The 20,454-nt window shown below is 37.6% G+C and overlaps 1 protein-coding gene across 7 annotated transcripts in view; it reads left to right on the forward strand.

Annotated features, from left to right (window-relative positions):
- Nucleotides 1-20,454, forward strand: part of GTDC1 (glycosyltransferase like domain containing 1) — a 449,516-nt gene that overhangs the window by 74,795 nt on the left and 354,267 nt on the right. For all 7 annotated transcript variants that reach the window (XM_043894880.1, XM_043894878.1, XM_043894876.1 and 4 more), the window contains one exon: nt 5,553-5,616. The gene's annotated coding sequence lies outside the window, so the exon portion shown is untranslated. Of the gene's footprint in view, nt 1-5,552; nt 5,617-20,454 lie in introns of those variants that run through there.

Raw genomic sequence — 20,454 nt, forward strand, 5'->3', positions numbered from 1 at the left:
TAATAGGGGAGAGGGAAAGAGAGAACACAGTAGGGAGGAGGGAGGAAGAGAAGGAGAAAGAGCAGGTCAGCATATTTTGTGAAATAGGGAAAGAGCAAGGATTTTGGAATTTGAAAAACCTGAGTTCAAATTCTGATTCTGTTTCCTTGCTTTGTAATGTTCAGTGGGTATAAATGATAGTAATACCTACCTGATAGCTTGTTGTGTTAAATTAATTAATATGTATAAAGTGCTTGTTAGTGCATTCCCTGGCATGTAATGTGTGTGTGCTCAGTCGCTCAGCCATGTCTGACTCTTTGTGACCCCATGGACTGTAGTCCTCCAGGTTCCTCTCCATGGGATTTCCCAGGCAAGAATCCTGGAGTGGGTTGCCACTTCCTCTTCCAGGGATCTTCCCCACCCAGGGATCGAAGCCATGATGCCCACGACTCCTGCATTGGCAGGTGGATTCTTTACCACTGAGCCACGGGGGAAGTGCTTACAAATCTTAGCTGACTGTATTATTTTGCAGATGAGGAAAGTGAGGCTTAGAGAGCTAAGTGGTCATTCAGTAAGTAAACTATGGAGAGTTGATTGAAACCCAGATTCTTCTTATTCTGAAGCTGTGTTTTTCAAGCATTAATCTATCTCAGAATTTCCTGAAGGGCTCATCAAAATATAGGCTGCTGGTCCTACCCAGATTTCCTGGTTCAGTAGTTCTGGGCTGGGGCCTGGGTATTTGCATTTCTAATAAGTTTCTACTGCTGCTGCTGTTGCTTCCATTGCAGGTCCAGGGACCATACTTTGAGACCCAGTACCCCTTAGCAGTGTTTCTAACCATAGCTGCATGTGTAAGAAATCACCTGAGACCTAAAAATTATTGATGAAACCAAAGTCTCTGATCATGTGGTTTAAGTATTACCTTTTTGTTTGTTTGTTTTGTTTTAAGCCCTCCAGGCGATTCTGTTGTGTAGCCAGCATAGACTGCAGATTTTCGTTAGACCTGGGTATCGAGCAGAGCAGTGGGCTTGGGCACATTCTGGGTGCTTGGTGAGACAAGGCCACAGTAGTGTCTTGTTTTTGTCCTGTGATGATTGAAAACAATTGCTCCAGCCTAGAATCCTTTTATTACTTTAACTCCTCATTATTTGTGTCTATTGCTTGTGTTTCTCCATCCAGTTACATGCTCCTTATGTCTTGAATACATTCATCTATCTGTATTTTTTGTTACTATTTGGTGGAAGGAGCGATTTAACAACAGTTGACTTGAAGTACAAAGTAAATAAAGGAATGTATCTAATTAAAAAAATCACTTTAGGAGCCTACTGGACTTTCAGAATTCTAAATTTGCTCTTTATGAGATGTTGTTGGAAACCTTATGTTTTTATTTTAGGGTACCCAGTTATTGGTTAGAACAGATTATGATAGCTGGTACCCAGGAGTACATTAAAAAATGCAGCAGATTAAGTGGTAACATTTCAGTCATTTCTTCTTTTACTTGGTTTGGTTGATAAATGTATACAAACTAAGGAATCCATTATTGGATGAGAATGGGCAAAATACCACATGATTTCGTTAACCTTGAAGCAATGAAATTATAAATCCCTATGCAAATGATGAAGGTTATCATTGTCTATCACTCCTTTTTGATACCTACAGACTGTTAATTCTTCTCTGTCCTGCTGAGTCTTATTAAAACTTTTGATTGATGTACTTTTATTTAGAATTTACCAATTTAAAACACTTGCTTCACACCCTCACCTCTAATTTAACTAGGCCATTAAACATAGTATTTTGCAAAGGGAAAAAGTCAATAGCTGTTTCTTTAAAAAAATAATAAATTGAAATGAATTTTAAAACTCTGCTTAGAGGTGAGCAACTGCTATATACTACTAGGTCTTTTGATAGTTGATTTGTTCCTTTAGTATGCAAATTTTAGGTTTACAAAGATCTACAGCTTTTATTTAAGAAATATGCCTGGAGGCTAGATTGGTAAGCTTTAGGGAGATGTCTAGTTTGGTGTGAAATAAATAGTTGTTAAAGGATTGCAAGAATTGGGTCCCAGAACATGAAGAGTAGAGCTGAGACAGATTGAGAAAAACTGTATTTTCATTTCATTTGGCTAAAAATACCACTAAATTAAAAATGGAGACAGTGAATGATGGCAACACAAAGCAAATTCATGTGAATAAGCCTTTTTGGGGAGTAGATTTTGTGAAAAGTTCTGACTTGCTAGAAGTTTAAAGGAAGGGGTTTACTACATCCCTGACAGCTTTACAGCTTTGGGTGGAAGACTCTCTCTTGACCAAGAAGGAAGGAATAGGTCACTCTGCTGCCTAGTAAAGTCTACAGCATCACTTCTGGTCAGTGAGATGACAGATGTCATAGAATCTGCTCACTGTCAAAAGAAAAGGACTCAGGTTACTTTCTTAGATTGGCTGCTATAGGTTAAGCAAATAGTGTAAATAGATTTCTAGTTTTGGGGAAGCTTTGCATCACTGATCTTTTGAAATCTCTGACATGTTTTTTTCTCAAACAACTTAAAAAAAACTTAAAATATATTTCTCTGTTAATAGCTTATAGAATCCTTTCTACTTTTTTTTTTTAAAGTGTGTCTGTCTTTCGAGGTGTTTTTAAGCAACTAGGCTCTCAGAGATAGACTATTTGAACAACATTATCTACCAGTTGGAAGGGCTTCTGTGTGTAGATGTTTGTTGTGTATCTCCGCTGGTGGACAGTGAGTTCCAGAGGGCAGGGGTGATGATAGTGTGTGAAGGTGGAATGCTAGTATCCTTCATTGAGGCTAAAGTCCTAGGTCCTCTACCAGTCGGGATCACGCTATGCGTGTCTTTACATATAAATAGATTTCCATACCTTTTCCTCTCAGTATTGTTTTATTTATTTTTTGCTTTTGAACTTCAAGATTATTTTTACAACTTTTGAATTATCACTGTGTTTACCGGGTTCAGGCTTGCCTGGTGGCTCAGATGGTAAAGAGTCTGCCTGTAATGCGGGAGACCCAGGTTCAATCCCTGGGTCAAGAAGATCCCCTGGAGAAGGAAATGGCAACCCACTCCAGTGTTCTTGCCTGGAAAATCCCATGGACGGAGTTGCCTGGTGGGCTACCGTCCATGGGGTCACGAAGGGTCGGACACAACTGAGTGACTTGCACATTACTGGGTTCAAATTGAAAAAGTATGATTTCAAAGGTTAGGCCCAACACTCATATTCTTTTTTTTTTTTTAACACTCATATTCTTTATACACATGTAACCAGTGTTGGGCTTGCCAGGTGGCTCAGTGGTAAAGAATCTGCCTGCCAGTCCAGGAGACACAGGAGACAGGGGTTCGATCCCTCGGTTGGGAAGATCCCCTGGAGTAGGAAATGGCAACCCACTCCAGGATTCTTGCCTGGAAAATTACATGGATGGGGGAGCCTGGAGGGCAACAGTTCATGGGATTGCAAAGAGTTGGACAGCACTGAGCCGCCAAGCACGCACCAGCATTACTGTCTCTGTGCATCCTTCTGAAGGGTTTGAATAGATGGTGGCTCCGTATGAAACATGAAGGGTATGAAATACTCAGTGTCCTAGCCAGGTTTTCAGGAATGCTGTTCCATACCTCTTCTCAATCCTCTCTCTGAAGACTGAGCGTGTGTCATGAAATCCTAACTAGTCTAGTGTGGGTTTTGATTTTGGGCATAATGAAGTTGTGATTCTTTGTCTTCCTGAACAGCTCTCCTGACCTCATCTCTGAAGTGAAGAGGTCTGACCAGCTGTCCTCACAGTCCCTTCCCTGCCTCAGTTCTCTATGTCCCTGACTAACTTTGAGGATTGGAGTGAACATCTCTGTGATATACTAGATAGATGCAGGCCGTGTTCATATGCCTCGGTCACATCGTTTTGCTTCATAGCATGTGTCACACATTGAAATGGTATTGCTGATAGATTTGTCTCCCATCATCCTTCCTCTCTGCTCCAAAATTAAGCTCCAGCGGGGCAAACTGTGCTTGTCTTATTCACTGATGAATTCCCAGCACCGGATGGAGCCATGCTGAGAGATGCTCAGGAGGTGAATGTCTAAACACACTACTTAAAAATTTTATTTTTTGTAACTTTTAATTGGAGGATAATTGATTTACAGTGTTGTGTTGTGGCTCAAATCACCCATGAGTATACGTGTATCCTGTCCCACTTGGGCCTCCCTCCCACCCCTGAAGGTTGTTACAGAGCACCAGACTCAGCTTCCTGTGTTATATAGAGCAGCTTCTCACTAGTTATCTGTTTTACACATGGTGAAAAACACTTTTTTTTTTGAGAGACTATATCACATAATTATTATTTGAAATAAACCATCTTTAAAATAATTTTTTTTATGATGTTCACATATTATTTATTTTTTGGTCTTGCAGCCTGTGGGCTCTTAGTTCCCTGACCAGGGATCAGACCTGCACCCACTACAGTAGAAATGCTGAGTCTTAACCACAGGACCACCAGGGAAGCCCCTGAAATAAGCCAGTTTTGAGGGTTTTTTCCTCTTCCCTTGATATATATCTTCTCGGTGTTTGTTCATTATTGTCCTTGTTTTGGTGAGACCTCAGCTCCGGATCCTGTCTTGGCTGTGAATGCTTTCCCATCTTGTTCATTGATGTATGGAAGGTTCTCTGACTTGTTCGTTTTTTCTGGTGTAGATTATTGTGACTCTGATTACTGTTTTGAACAATTCTTTTAGGAGATGTGTTTGGCTCCTCCTGTGACTTTTGTGCTAGGTAAACTGTTGGGGAGTTCCTCTTTTTTGCTTGTCATGTAGGATTCTTTTGGGATGAGTTGCTGTGTTAGTTCTGACCTTGTCAGTATGTATATACCTAAGGATTCTGATTTTAATACATACAGAAGATGCAAGTCAGAATATCCACCCTTGGGTGTATGGTGATACCGTTGTCTTCACTGTGCATGGCAGACAGAGAACATAGGGCTGTGTGAATTAAGTAACAGTTTAAACTTGATGTTATGCTCTTCCAAAAAGTAGTGTTCTTAAGGTGTTTACCCCAGATTTACAAGTGTCTGTACACCTCTACCATTTCCCTGGGGTGAAACCCCCAAATCTGGACTGATTATCCATATGCATTCCAACCTGCGTTTGAGATTTTAGACTATACTCAGCAGAGGTTCTTGACAGTTTTTTAGATTATAGACCTTTTTGCAAATCTCATGAACTATTGACCTTCTCCCTAGAGAGGAATACATTTACATAAACCCACACATTTTGCATATCTCATTCAGGAGTACATAGACTCCTGAAGGCTGTCCATGTACCAAGGTTAAGGAGCTTTAATCTAATTACTTTTTTTTTTTTAGTTATAATTAATATGGGAAATCCTTGGAAAGACTGAAAAAATCTCTTATTAATTAAGTCTCAGAATATTTTTCTTCTTAGAGGTTCTTCCATCTTGGGTTGTCCAAGAATCAGACTAGTAGATCATTCAAGTAAATTCTTGTCCAGGTAAGGATTCGGAATTCAGATTGGATTTAGTTTGAAGATACCAACTTTACTATGTCTTTTGTGATTTCACAGGTATCTCTGCATTAGCCAGGTTGGACAAATGTGAAGAGAGACATCACTGTATTTGGATCATCAGGTAAGCAAACAGGATTTCATTTTTATTTCTCCACTAATGAAGTCCTCTGGCAGTATGTGGTCATATCCTATTATCTACTCTTTCCTGCAGTGTGGGTCAATAAGATGATACATATTTCTAGGAAGAAAGAAAAATATCCTTTCTTAGGTTTATTTTATCTCATCATTATTTCATATATCACACTTCTATAGTAGATAAAAATCCCTTGCTCTTCTTTTTATGTATATACTTTGGAGAGTTGTGGACAACTCTCATATTGTTCCTTGGTTGTCAGCCAAGTTATACACATTTAATTCCTTAATCTTTCTTTGTAATTCAGTCAACTTGGCTGCTTTTTCCAGATTTCTGCCCATTTCATCTGCATCATTAATAAACAGAAAACACAGGCTATCGCCTGACTTCTATACCTTTCATTCTTTTTGCTTCCTGGTTTTGCCTCATATTCCTTGCTGAAATAAAGCCAACCAGACATCACTCTCTGGACCACTTTGGCAATACATGAATGCTTTGCCTACAACTATCAGTGTCCCATGCGGTAATAGCATCAGCAGTGTATCTCAGAGGAAAGAAAGGAAATGCAAAAGGAGAACAGTGAGGAGCAAAATAATGCATTTTTTTAAAAATTATATGGCATACTTACCCTTGCCACCCAGAACAAATCATTGTACCTGAAACCTTTGTCACAGGTTTTGTTGTCCCGAGGTATTGTGCATGGGCGCTAATTTACGTAAGAGAAGCATGTATATTGTTTGAAGTTTGACCACTGTTCTCTCGGTTTCTTCTTCACATCCTCCCTCCCCCGTTGCCTTTCCCAACACTTGATTGTGACTTGCTATCAGAATCTGTGGCCGTGAACAAAACTGGGCAGGGGATCATTCTGTCAGAAATTAGATAGGCTCAGGTGGTAAATGCTCCATGCCTCCATGAGTAACATCTGAGGCAAGCGCTTTCGTTCTTGCTATTTCTGTAACAGCCGTTGGTCTTCTTTTTACAGCTGATTGAGTGGAGAAGTGTAGGAGGAAGGGACTCATAGGCCTTTGGTGCTGTTCATCAATGTTTATTAGTTTCACAACTTCTCTCCCCCCCGATTGGCAGTGAGAAGTATACTGCTTCTAGACGATGCTGAGCTTAGTGTAAAATATGCCAGCATGGGATCTGGGCTTGGCGTAGTTCATTCTTTCTTTTCATTTGGTTTGTAGGAAATGGACCTCTACCTCTCCTTATCTTGTGCATTAGAGAGAAAAAGGTCATACCTCTAGGAGCTAATGGCTTATTGGTATTTTCGGTCTTCAGATTTAGGTAGTAGATTTAGTTTAAGCTTGCAGCAGCACACACTTAGCTTTCTCATTTGTGTTAGCTTTGCTTCTAGTACAGAATTGAATAGGATAGAGAAGACGGTTTTCCTGTTTGTGTCTGTGGCAACTTTGTAGATGATTTGTGGTTTAATTCTTTAAACATTTTTGATCATTTATCACCTCTTTCCTTATAAAGGCATAAAATACTCAGATTCTAATGTTATAATCTTTTAGTCAGATTATTTAATTTTGGAAAACTCAAGGTCACAATAGCAGCTCACACAGTTGCCTCTGAAGAGTGACCTAAAATTTTTAATACTTATATCTGTTCTTTTTCTTGGTCAGATTTTATGGCCTTCCTTCATACCATCAGATTTTAAATAAGATTATGTGATGATGTATCAATCATGTACTTCTTGGTCTGTGGCCTCTTAAACAGGTAAATGTATGACTTGGACCCCTTTTAAGTCTGATTTCTTAAAATGTTAATCTCTCACATGGCTTTTAAACTGTCGACAATATTGTACTCACGCTAATTTCTTCAGGCAATTGATCCATTCTTCAGCATAACTTTTGTTTCTTGGGTCTTTTCAAGACCTGTCAAAGAAAACAAAATGCTAACCTGACTTTAAAGGGGCAAAAAAATTACCCCCCTCTGTCCTATATTATTCTTTGTTCTCTATGTGCATCAAAGTGACAATCCCACACTGTCTCAATTGAGGGAGTCTAGCGCAAAAATAAAAAACAGCCTGGCACTGTTCTAGGCTGGCAGCCAAAATGTTTTGTGTAGCTTGGTTCTGGCGGTGGTTTTCATAAGGCAGAGGGTGTGCCCTCCCAGCATCACTGAAGGAAGGCGAGCAGGCCTTCGTTTTTCCTCCTTATACCATTTCTTTTCCCTCTTTTCTTCACTTGGAACACCATCATGGAAAGAAAAAAAAAAAGAAAAACCAACTTTTTAAAAAAATAGAGACATTTTCCTCACAACTTCTATGTTTACTTAATAGCATTGTTCCTTATAGAAGGTTGTGCTCAATTTGCCTTTTCCAGCTCTTCTAGAGATTTCCTTCGCAGTCGCATTTTTGCCCCACTTTTCACAAAACCCTTCTGAATATTGCTAACTTGGGTCATGTTGACACAGTATTTTTGATTGGTAGGAATCTTGTCTTGCTTCACAACTTATTGTTTGAATTGAAACTCTTGAGTAATATTTGCTTATATTATATAGATTTTTATGCCAGACTGTCTCTTGTTCAGACCAAAAAACTTGCTGTTATTTTCTATTTTTGTCTGAAACTCAGAGTCAGTTCATATCTTTTATAGATAGAATACTCATTTTTGGAATGTTTGACAAGTGTAGTTAGGTAAGCAAGTGAGCTTCCATTAATACAAGGATATGCATTAAAATTTTTTTCTTCTGAAGTCAAAATGCAAGGTAAAATACAAAAGTGTTTTTAGGTTTCCATTTTTTTCTAAATTTAGTAACCTACTATTACAAGCAATGTGAGAATGTAACATTATGATTTTTAAGTAATGATTTGAAGAAGAGACTAGATTTTCACTATGAACAACCATTCAGTGAAATTTTCTAGAATGTTCCTCGAAATGTAAATGTTTTTTGTTGTATTAAGCAAAACAAATGATTCACTTTCAAGTGATCTATTTTAAAAATTAGTGTGTGTTTTTTTAAAAATACACTCAGAGTAAGAATAAATAGGCCAAATGTGTTTTCTTAGGAGGAGATTGATATTTTGATTGACTTTTATTTTTTAAAATTGTCAATGATTTCTGGCAATGAGAAAATTCCTTTGAGAGTAAAAACTTACATAGATTTGTAAGTGTATGACAAATATGACTAAAAAGAAAGTAAACAGTGGTTTGTGTTAGAATGATTAATGTGAAACATTTTTATACATGTTGGAAAATATATCTATTATGGATACATTAAGATAAACATGTGCAATCTAAAGTTTTTTTTTTTCCAGAGATTTTTTAAAAATTTAGAACATGTTTTAAAATAATTAAAGGATTTGTAAAACAGGTATATCTGAAGTGTGCATTAAATAAACTCACCTGTTATTTTTTCTCATTCTCAAGACAGGTTCAGCAACATATTGGCTCATTACTATAACAAAACAAACAAATACTTAAATTGATTTGTACATATAATGCACATGTATTAAATGCTATGATTCTCAAGTCCCCCCCAATGCTGTGTTTTTTTTAAACTTGTATGTAAGTGGCTTTTTCTGTAGAGTAGCTCAAATGAATCTGGGTGAGGTGCTTGTTAAGTTATATTAATTACATCTTTAGGTCAGCATTTTAAGCCAAAGGATCATGATGCTTTTGAGAAGGAATGCCAGTGAAACGGTTTTTTCCTCTTGGTCCAGTTAAGTGCATGACTGTCTTGAGTCCTTTGTGTCAAGGTTTGATAATATTAGAATTGGAGGTTAAAGATAATACAGACAAAAACTCTTTCTTTCTGTGTGTTCACTTATGTTGAATGTTAATTTTGTATTGAATACTGTTCATTGACTTTAAATACATTTTCTCCATTGGTATAATTTTTATTTGCAGTTAAGCCCTTTATCTGTTTTGTGGTAGGAATATATCTTTTGATGAATTAGAAACTGCAGCATGAAAATTGTGCTATTTATTTGTTTATTCTAATTATACACAGAGGCATAGTAGAAATATATCTAAGACCTATAATCTTTGAGCAGTGCTTTTGATAAATGTTACTGAGTTTTTCATTTTTGTAAGTAATAAATTCTACAGTTTTGTTTAGATCAGGCTTCATATCAAGGCTGCTATATCTTTATGATTTGATATTATGCAGTTTGCAGAAATTATGATATAGAAGCTTAGTCATTATATTTGTAGAAACATAGAAAAATAAATGTATTAATGGATGCCAGCAAAATTGGATAAATACCAAATTTATTATAACTTTATTATAGTACATACCACATTTATAATTAGAGCCAATATTTTATTTCATTTGAATTTCAGTACAGATTTTAAACCTAACTTCTGGAAAAGGGCTGTTTGATCTCAAATATTGGTAACATGTGATGACAAATAGTGATTTCTAAGTTTCTGTGGTCAAAAATATGAATGATTTTCCTTTAAGCATATAGTACATACTTCAGTGTAAAAGTCAATAGAGAGTATTGCATGAAAGAGTTTATATTAATTCAGTTGTCTGATTCTCCCCTTAGTATTTGATACATTTTAATTCCCTCTCCCAACATCTTATATCATCATTCTGTAAAATACTTTCACAAGTTTTTCATATGTTTTCTGCGGCATCTCACACTGCTCACTTTTTATCCATGGTACCATATGAATTCCCCCTTTCAGGTTTACGCTGCATATTTTAAGCTGCTGATAGTATAAGTAGATTGCAAGGTAAAGTGACATTTAGCTTTTTGAGCTAGTTGTCTCATTTTTAGCATGAGAACAGGTTTGTTTCCCTCCTCTCCCCGTTCTAAATCTTCTCATATTTCCCATTCAAGCAATCTTGCTAACATGGAACAAAGAAATTCAGAGATTTGGCTACAGCAGCAATTGAAATGCATCAAAAAGTGGCTACTACAATACAATTTTATTAATGAATGATCTACATTGGTTCCAGCTGTGTCCATGTGATTAGGCCTTCACCAGGCAACAATGGGTATTTCCCTATTGCTTTTATTTGATTTCCAAGAATGTGTCATCTGTTACATCAGCCCCTGCCAATATACCCCCTGTAAAAGTGTTTTTTTTTTTTTTCCTTCTAAATTTCTGAAGCATAAGTTGAATACTCACACATATCCCTGCTGAAATATTGTTTCTAGTGAACAGTCACCTAGGTTTATATGCCTGGTGTTACATACCAAAATTTCAGAATATAAATTAAATGTTTATTAAGTTTATCAGTAAATTTTCAGAAGTGTGGTTGCCTGGTAATGCTAAAGATAGACTATTTTCACTTTTACGTTTCCATCTTAATATTTTATTACAGTGGTATAATGTGTTATAGAGGTGGACAAGCTTGCAGATTGAAATGGGGATCGTCCAGATTGTTCCCTTCCCTGGACCATATGGTATAGTTCTAAAAGCCTTTTGTACGCTGTCTGTTCAGCTTATTGTAAACTCAATCTTTAGTGCACCTAAAAAGATAACCAAATAAAAATGGGCCTGAGAAAAAGGACTTCCTATCATGTAAGGGCCTTAGAAATATTTGTTTTAAAGGAGATAACTGCTGATGGAATTGAAGTTGAGATGACATAAACAAAGGAGACTTATTCTCTGAATTTTCTTTTGAGGTCATAGGGATTGTGGTAGATTGTCTTTGAGTGTTGATTTTAAAACCAAGGCATTTGTGTTATCTATGCTTATTATCCTTATTTCTCTCATTCTTGCTGTCTCATGAGAATGTGGATTTTAAAATCTTTTTTACAGAGGAAGTCTCTACCTATGAACAATGCCAAGGAATATATAAGCCCCAGGTTTTATGAATTATAGGTGTTTTTTTGGACTGATTTCACTGGGGATTTAGGGCTAGATTTTAGCCATTACCCATACTCACAGATAGTTGTAAAATTTCTAATTCTGTTTCCTTTTCCTCTGGCCCCTTTACCTATTATGATTCCATAATTCTATTTTAGGAAAATAGGGTAAGAGATTGCTTATTCCATATGCTAAGACTTTTTCAAAGCTGGGAATGTGAGTGATTTCTCCTGACTCTCCTCCCATTCCCGCCAGAGTGAGCTACTGTTAGAGAAGAGTATTAGACATTACCCATTGCTTCTTGGCACAAGAGATTTGAAGCTGAAATTCTCCCAAATGGGAGAGGAAAAAAAAAGAGAGCGAGCCTGTGAAGAACACGATTCTTTACTCTGTCATTATCCTGAGCCACTGAAAGGGTAACTGAGGGGAACTCAAGTGTTATTGGAATGTATAATTTTCCTCTGAATGGCCACAGTGAAATATATTTGAACACAAAAGGCAGAAAAAAGTATATGTGGCGTATGGAGTTGATGGTGGTTGAAATTAATGAATCTTTTAGCAGTGTACAATTGAAACTATCCCAAGAACAGAACATACTTAAAATATGTCCAGTTGAAACTTACATAGGGAGATAGATTACTCTCTTAGGGAGGCTACTAGAGATAGATGGGATAGTGCAGTGATGTAATAATTCTAGTGATCCATCAGTTGGATGCACAATACTTGTTGATACGTGCTTTTCTGTTTTTGGCTTCGCCACACAGTATATGGAATCTTAGTTCCCTGCTCAGGGATTGAACCTGTGCTCCCTACATTGGAAGTGTGAAGTGTTAACCACTGGACTGCCAGGGAAGTCTATATTTTCCAAGTTAAAAATTTTCAAAAAACAGAGACAATGGTTTCAAATTGGGGGAATCTTTCCTATTTTAAAAATTCTGTTAATCTTGGGGTCTTAATTCATTATGAAGATACTTTTTAAAGATGCTCACAACATTGAAAAACATAGTTTATACTTTCAAGTAAGCTAGGTTCCTCTTGTTTTCTCTCTCCATCCTCATTTCTTGCCCCTTTCTTCAGCTGTTTGTGTATACTACATATATGAGTGATCTATATCATACTGTAAGAAATGTTATTTTATAGGTTTGGGGGATTGAAAGTTTCAGTTAGGAAAAGAAGTAAAAAATCTTGTAATGACTATGCAACAAATGAATATCCATGGAAGAGTTAGAACATATTTATTTAAGTAATCTGGGTTATAGAAGATTGTAGTAAGACTGTGCACATGCAAATTCAAAATTGTTTTCATTTCTTCTAGCTAAAAAGGACTAGATCACAGCCTTCTGGCTCAAGCGAGGAATCATAGATAGTCCAACTTAAACATCTCTTTGTTGTAGCTTCCTTTTAATGGTAAAAATGCCTCTGGCTACGAGTAGCAGAAAATCTTACTGACTGTGACTTAAGTTGAGTAAAGATTTTATTTGTCTCCTGTTATAAGACGTCTGGAGGCAGTTAGTTCACAGGTAACTGATGCCATCAAGGGTCCAGGTAACATCATCCTGTTCCATTATCCTTGGTGCAAAATGCTTGCTTCTTATTCCACAGATGACATTTCTACCTATAGAAATTGTGTTTACTTTGAAGTAGGAAGAAAAGTAAAGGGAGCCCAGAAACCAAGTTTTCATGGAGAGTTTTCTCTTTTTCTTCAGTAACAGATGCTTGCTCATGGGGACTTCTGCCTACATCTCAGGGATAAAAGTGTCACATAACTACCTCTTACTTCAATTCAGTTGCTCAGTTGTGTCTTTGTGACCTCATGGACTGCAGCACGCCAGGCTTCCGGGTCCATCACCAACTCCTGGAGCTTAACTACCTCTAGAATGAGATAAAAAGTATTTTAGGAGGCGAAGATGAAGAGAACGGACTTGTGGCTACAGTGGAGGAAGGAGAGGATGGGACAAATTGAGAGAGTAGCATTAACATATATACATTACCATGTGTAAAATAGCTAGCTAGTGGGAAGTTGCTATATAGCATAGGGAGCTCAGCCTGGTGCTCTGTGAAGACCTAGAGGGGTGGGATGCAGGGGTGGTTGGGAGGGAGGCTTAAGAGGGAGGGGATATACTTTCGGCTGATTCACGTTGTTATTTGGCAGAAATCAACACAAATTATAAAGCAATTATCTTTTAATTGCCTGTGTGTTCAGTTGCTAAGTCATGTCTGACTCTCTGCGACCTCGTGGACTATAGCCTGTCAGGCTCCTCTGTCCATGGGATTATCCAGGCAAGAGTATTACAGTGGGTGCCATTTCTTCTTCCAGAGGATCTTCTCGACCCAGGGATCGAACCAGTGTTTCCTGCTTCTCCTGCATTGGGAGTCAGATTCTTTACCACTGAGCCACCTGCGAAGTCAACCTATCTTTAATTAAAAACGAATAAATAAAGATTTAAAGGGAGAGGATCACATAAATTCCTACCATGCCAATGGAGTTCAGGAGGCCACTAGGTGCCTTTATAGAAATACAGTGCAGTTCTTTGTTTAACCCCTTCATGGATCACAGCCTTGTGTCTAAGGGGCTTGTGTAACTCAGTGAAGCTATGAGCCATGCCATGCAAGGCTACCCAAGATGAATGGGTCTTAGTGAAAAGTTCTGACAAAACGTGGTCCACTGGAGGAGGAAATGGCAACCCACTCCAGTATCCTTACGTGAGAACACCTTGGCCAATATGAACAGGCAAAAAGATATGACACCGGAAGATGAACCCCACTCTCCCCCGGCCCCCCAGGGCAGAAGGAGTCCAGTATGCTACTGGGGAAGAGTTGAGGGCAATTACTAATAGCTCCAGAAAGAATGAAGTCACTGGGCCAAAGCAGAAATGATGCTCAGTTGTAGATGTGTCTGGTGGTGAAAGAAAAGTGCAGTGCTTTAAAGAGCAATATTGCATGGGAACCTGCAGTGTTAGGTCCGTGAGTCAAGTAAATTGGAGATGGTCAAGCAGGAGATGGCAAGAGTGAACATCTACATCTTAGGAATCAGTGAACTAAAACGGACTGAAATGGGTGAATTTAATTCAGATGCCCATTATATCTACTACTGTGGGCAAGAATTAAAAAAGGTATTTTAGCTTTCGAGCCTTTATTTTGGAGGAAGGCAAGAAGGAGAATTGGAATGAGTGTCAGGTGACCCATCCTAAAGTTATCTGACATACTTTTGTATAGTTAGTTGCTTGGACTTTCGAACTTTCTGAGTACTTGGTGTAGAAGACAACTTAAGGTTTGTTTCCTTTTGACATTCAGTACAGTGTGTTTTGATATTGTGATGTTATGTTTCTGTGACTGAGGGCAGGAACTCTAATTAGGTCATCTTGGTGTCCCTACACCTAGCATAGTGCCTAGATAGACCCTCAATAAAACATTTGTTGAATGAATGAATTTTAAGAAATATATTACATTTGTTAATATTGGTATATATCATTTATACATGTAAAGGGCACAGTCATGTTTTTAATTTGTGAGGGCTTGTGGACTGAATTTTATACAGTCGCTCATTATGGCTAAGGGGACATCAGTGTAAAGATGTCAAAGTTGTTTTGAATAGAAGATACTCAGTTACAAGGCTTATAGAAAAATCCTCAGAATAACAGTACCAGTACTGTCTTTGGATTGAGTTATTCCATGGGCAAATAAAAAGATATAATTTCTTTTTAACTCCATGCATGGATCGTTGTTTAAACAAGGGTATTTTATAGTACTCATATATTGAAATTTCAGTTTTTAAAGAAATAAGCAATTTGAGTTTATTAAAAAGGCAAATAAGTCATTTGACAATTTATGTTATTGATATTGGTTTATAGAAAGGAGTTATTAGATCCTTGTGGCTAAGAGCCCACTAAATCAGATTTTATACTAGATGGCATTTCGGGTATATTCTTTCTTTTAATTCTTAAGAGTGATAGCGTCATATTTTTCCAGTACACATGCAGATGGTTAGATACAACAGTGAAACATGTCCAAAAGAAACCCTACAAAGTCATCTTTGTATCTGCTTGCTTTGCTCTGAACTATCTTAGAAGAAAGCAGGCTACCTCTTTTTTTTTTTTCCCCCAAGATCTGCAGAAGAAATGGCTCAGAGTGTATCTTGGTGGCGTGAATCAGTGCCTCACAATTCTTCCTATGTCTAACCCAAATCCTTTTTGTTGTACCTTCATTCTTTTTCTCTTACTTTGACCTCAGAGGACACAGCAAACAACTATCCACTCATCTCCCACACAACATCCCCTAGACAGCACTGTTTTTAATAAATTCCTCCCTCTTTATTCACGATGGCAGGGTTGCTGGTACCTTAATTACTAAAACAACCTGTGCATGGATAGAACTTATCTCAGAGTAGGGAATGTATTCAAGTATCTGGAACTCAAATTTTCTATCTGAGCAGTTTATAGTCACTGAAAAGAAAGGAAGCCCTTTTAACATTCAGAAGCAGTCCTGGGAGAGAATGCCTACATAATCACAACTTAGGCAAGATCATTTTCTAGATTTGGATTTTAAATTTGGGTATCCATAGCCTTTGGGTCCTTAAGATGCTGTTTTGGTCATACTTCAGGAAGTAATAATTTATAGGCCAACACTTTGAACTTAAAAATACTCCTTGTACCCATGGCTGATTCATGTGAATGTATGGCAAAACCCACCACAATATTGTAAAGTAATTAACCTCCAATTAAAATAAATAAAAAAAATACTCCTTGTAAAAAGTCAGCCCTTTCTCAATATTTTCACCTTTGTCTTCTCAGCAATTAATAGAGTTTCTGGCCTAAAGTAGGCGCTTAGTAAATACTTGTTAAATGAATTGTTTGAGTATTCCTTGGTAATGCTTCCTAATATACGTTGCTTTACACTTTTCATTTTCCCATTCTTCTTTAATTTTATGCTGTCCAGTAACCGCTCATGGTTTATTTTTTGTTGTTTTTATGTTCTCATTCAATGATATTTACAATGATTTAGAGCTTATTTGAATAACTAGACAACTCACTCTATGATGCTGCTGTAATTTTCATTTCAGGAATACCTCTTTTTTCCCCTTCACCTTTTGTGAAGGCTTCTTATAGTCTTTTGATGAGAATTTGAAACACATTTATTGAAATGCCTTGTGTGCAAAGTACTTTGCTGGGATTTGCATAGATATAAACATGGATTGTACACAAACTCTGCTGCCACAGAAACAAAATCTGGTTGGGAAGACACATACACATATACGCTATAGTGTGAGTAGGATTGTGGTAACTGCTGTTATTAGGGCGCAAGTGAAGCTGGTGTTACTACAAAGGAAGGAGCACTTACTTCTGATGGGATGAATTTGCTCAGGTACTCAGTTGTGTCTGTCTCTTTGTGATCCTGTGGAATTTTTGCAGCCTGCCAGGGTCTTCTGTCCATGGGATTGTCCCAGCAAGAATATGAGTAAGCAATTGACTTAAACCTTCATGGATGAGATGGGACTTCAGTGGAGTCTTGAACTATATTTATGTAGGAATTTGACAGGTAGCAAAGGTGAAAGGATTCCCAAAAGAAAAAACAGCACTAGTTGTGCATGATGGTGGGAATGTATATGGAATGTTTGAAAAATGGCAGGGAGTCTGTTGCGTTTGAAGTAACTGTCTATGACTGATAGGAACTGAGGCTAGAAAGGAACTCAGTGGTAAAGAATCCGCCTGCCATTGCAGGGGACACAGGAGACACAGCTTGGATCGCTAGGTCGGGAAGATCGTCTAGGAAATGGCAACTCATTCCGGGATTCTTGCCTGGAAAATTCTATTGTCAGAAGAGCCTGGCGGGCTACAGTCCGTGAGGTTACAGAGTAGGATATGACTTGGCGACTGAGCGCGCATGCACGCACATACTTGTTTCTTGTTAAGTAATTTTCTTTCTCAGGTAGAAACAGTCATTGGTTTTTACCGCCTGAACTACCATGGAAGTCTCAGTCATTGGTTTTTGAGTAGAGGATGGACACTAAAATATCTGTAAGTTTCAGAGGAAGAAGAAAGAAGACAGATTAAATGTAGTTGAGTTTGAAGATGATGAACAGGCCAAGGGCAGAAGGAATTGGGAGGGGAGGGCCTGATAGCAGAGGCCTGGGGTGGGTCAGCTAAAAGTCCTACAGGTTGTTGATTTGTTCAGAGTTGTTCAGCATTGTCCTGGCTCCCAGTGTGGCTGCTTTCCAATTTTGAGCCTTCTTTCCACTTATGTCATTTTGGAAAACTGTGAAACAGTCTTCCTTGTATCTGGGAAACGAAGTATTTTAGTCTGAATTTTTGAAGAAAGCAAAGAGAGAAGAGTTGAACAGTTGCTGAATGAAGCAACAGTATCTACACATTTCTTCAGCTCATCTTTGTTACTGGGATCTTGACCCACTGTACTTTCTGGCCCTTGGTTCATCTTCTTGAAGTAGTACTTGGTATTGGTCCCTCTTTGAGACCGAGTTCAAGTGGTTTATAACATTTTCCAGCCTGTATTGTATTTAATGTTTGGGTCATTTTAATATCATCAAACACTTAGCATAATTTTTAGAATGTTATCATTCAGTAAATGCTTATTGTTGTCACACAGACCTTCCTGCTGTCTTCACATGGTGAGCATATTCCATCTCAGGCTGTAACTCTGCCTGCTGCCTGGAAGGCTTACCATCCACACCTTCAGAGCCCCGTCCCTCTCTTCTTCTGATTTCTGTTTAGATGTCATCTCAACGTCAGTGGAATGTCCTCTGACAACTCCATATAAAGCCCTACCCTTCCCCAGCCCCTGTCCTCAGCAGCCCTTATTCTCTATTACCTTGTGTAATTTTAATTTTTCTTTATAGTACTTGCTACCATCTGATATACATTTACTTCATGATTGTCTTTTTATTCCAATTAAAAAGAAATTTCTTACAATAACAGGAACATTTGTTTTGTTGCCCAGTTTATCCCCAGGTACCCAGAATAGCAATGGGCACGTGGTAGGTGCAATGGATATTTGCTGAATGAATGAATGAATCTTAAAAAAAAAAACCAAAAATTAGACTGTAAAGGAAAATAAACATTCATCTGAAGATTTGTTTATTGGTTTGTGCAAGCAGTGATTTTGTTACAGATTTTTTGATATCAAATCATTAACATTGCTCTCAGAAAAGTAAAAGCAGATTCTATTCTCTATAGATTGTGCCTGTGAAATCTAATTATGGATTAGTATTTGTTTTAAAAATATTTGAATGCCAAGCATATCCAGTTAGAAAACACTTTTATTATCCATGCCAGCTTAATTTTTAAGGCAGTGAAATGGAAGACTGTCATTTCAGCAAGTAACTTATTTTCATTTGTGAAAATGGAATATATTTTGAATATTCTAATTGATTTTTGAGGATAGTTTTACAAGAAAATAATCCTGTGTCTGTACCTTGTATATTTGCCTTTAAAAGAGAAGGAAACTAGAAATAATCATGGAAATTATGTGCTCAGAAAGGTGTGAGCCTATCTGTGACTTTGGATAAATGTCTGGAAGAAGATCACTCAGTCCCAAAGTGAAAGGTCAACCTTGGGATACTAAAAACTTTAAAAAGATCTGATTTAAAAAAAAAATATTGCGTATGTATATTGAAAGTTTGCAAAGCAATTTAGACTTTTTATCATGAGCTCAGGCTTCTCTTTTACTTTATTTTACTGCAAGTTCACTTGGACATTTTTCCAGAAATCTGAAGTTTGTAATTTGGCAGTAAAAAAGTTGGGTATCCAATCAATATTATTATATGGCTTTCAGTGTCCTAAGAATTCCCTTTTGGAAACCCATAAAAACTCATTTTTTCTCACCATAAACTTTATCTGTCACTTTTCTATAAGGTCAGAGTATTAATGTTGGAGGTGATCTGCTCTGGGACAGAGAGTCAACAAAGTGGTAATAAAGTTAAAAAATGCCACATGACACTTTCCTGGGATTAGGATTTATTTTTCATATAAAGTTCGTGCTCATTTTAAAATATGGAAAATTATGTATTGATAAGTATTTCCTTAGTGTCTCTCTAAAAATAGATGGAATGATAAACTTGCCTCCAATTTTTCATTTACATGTTTCATATATTTATTAGTACTTTTATCTTCTCTGGAGACTAATTTTTAATTACTTATATTCTTTTAGTGGTGGGTTGTTTTCTTTCTAGATTTGAAGGTTGAGTCTTGTGCTGTGCTTACTCATGTCCAACTCTTTGTGACCACAGGTACTGTAGCCCACTAGTCTATTCTGTCCATAAGAATTCTCCAGGCAAGAATACTGGAGTGGGTTGCCATGCCCTCTTCAGGGGATCTTTCCAAACCAGGGATCAAACCCAGGTCTCCCGCCTTGCAGGCAGATTCTTTATCAGCGGAGCTACAAGGGAGGCCCAAGTTTTTCAGCATAGATGATTTCAAAAGTTAAATACTATGAAATGGTTACATTGGAAAACAACTCCAGGAATAGTACAGTTATTTATTCTTACTTGAAAATGGAATATGGCGTTTCAATTGTAAAAAGTACTAGAACTTGAAAGCTGTATTTAAAAATATTGATTTACTAAGTCTAAGTTGCCATTAAGTTCAGTTCAGTTGCTTAGTCATGTCTAACTCTTTGCGACCCCATGGACTGCAGCACGCCAGGCCTCCCCGTCCATCACTAACTCCCACAGTTTACTCAAACTCATGTCCATTGAGTCGGTCATGCCATCCAACCATCTCATCCTCTGTCATCCCCTTCTCCTCCCACCTTCAATCTTTTCCAGCATCAGGGTCTTTTCCAGTGAGTCAGCTCTTTGCATCAGGTGGCCAAAGTATTGAAGTTTCAGCTTCAGCATCAGTCCTTCCAATGAATATTCAGGACTGATTTTCTTTAGCATGGACTGGCTGGATCTCCTTGCTGTCCAAGGGACTCTCAAGAGTCTTCTGCAATACCACAGTTCAAAAACATCAATTGTTTGGCACTAGCTTTCTTTAGAGGTCACCTCTCACATCCATACGTGCTTATTGGAAAAACTATAGCCTTGACTAGATGGACCTTT

Source organism: Cervus elaphus, chromosome 33 (genome assembly GCF_910594005.1).
Source record: "Cervus elaphus chromosome 33, mCerEla1.1, whole genome shotgun sequence".
Classification (NCBI taxonomy): domain Eukaryota; kingdom Metazoa; phylum Chordata; class Mammalia; order Artiodactyla; family Cervidae; genus Cervus; species Cervus elaphus.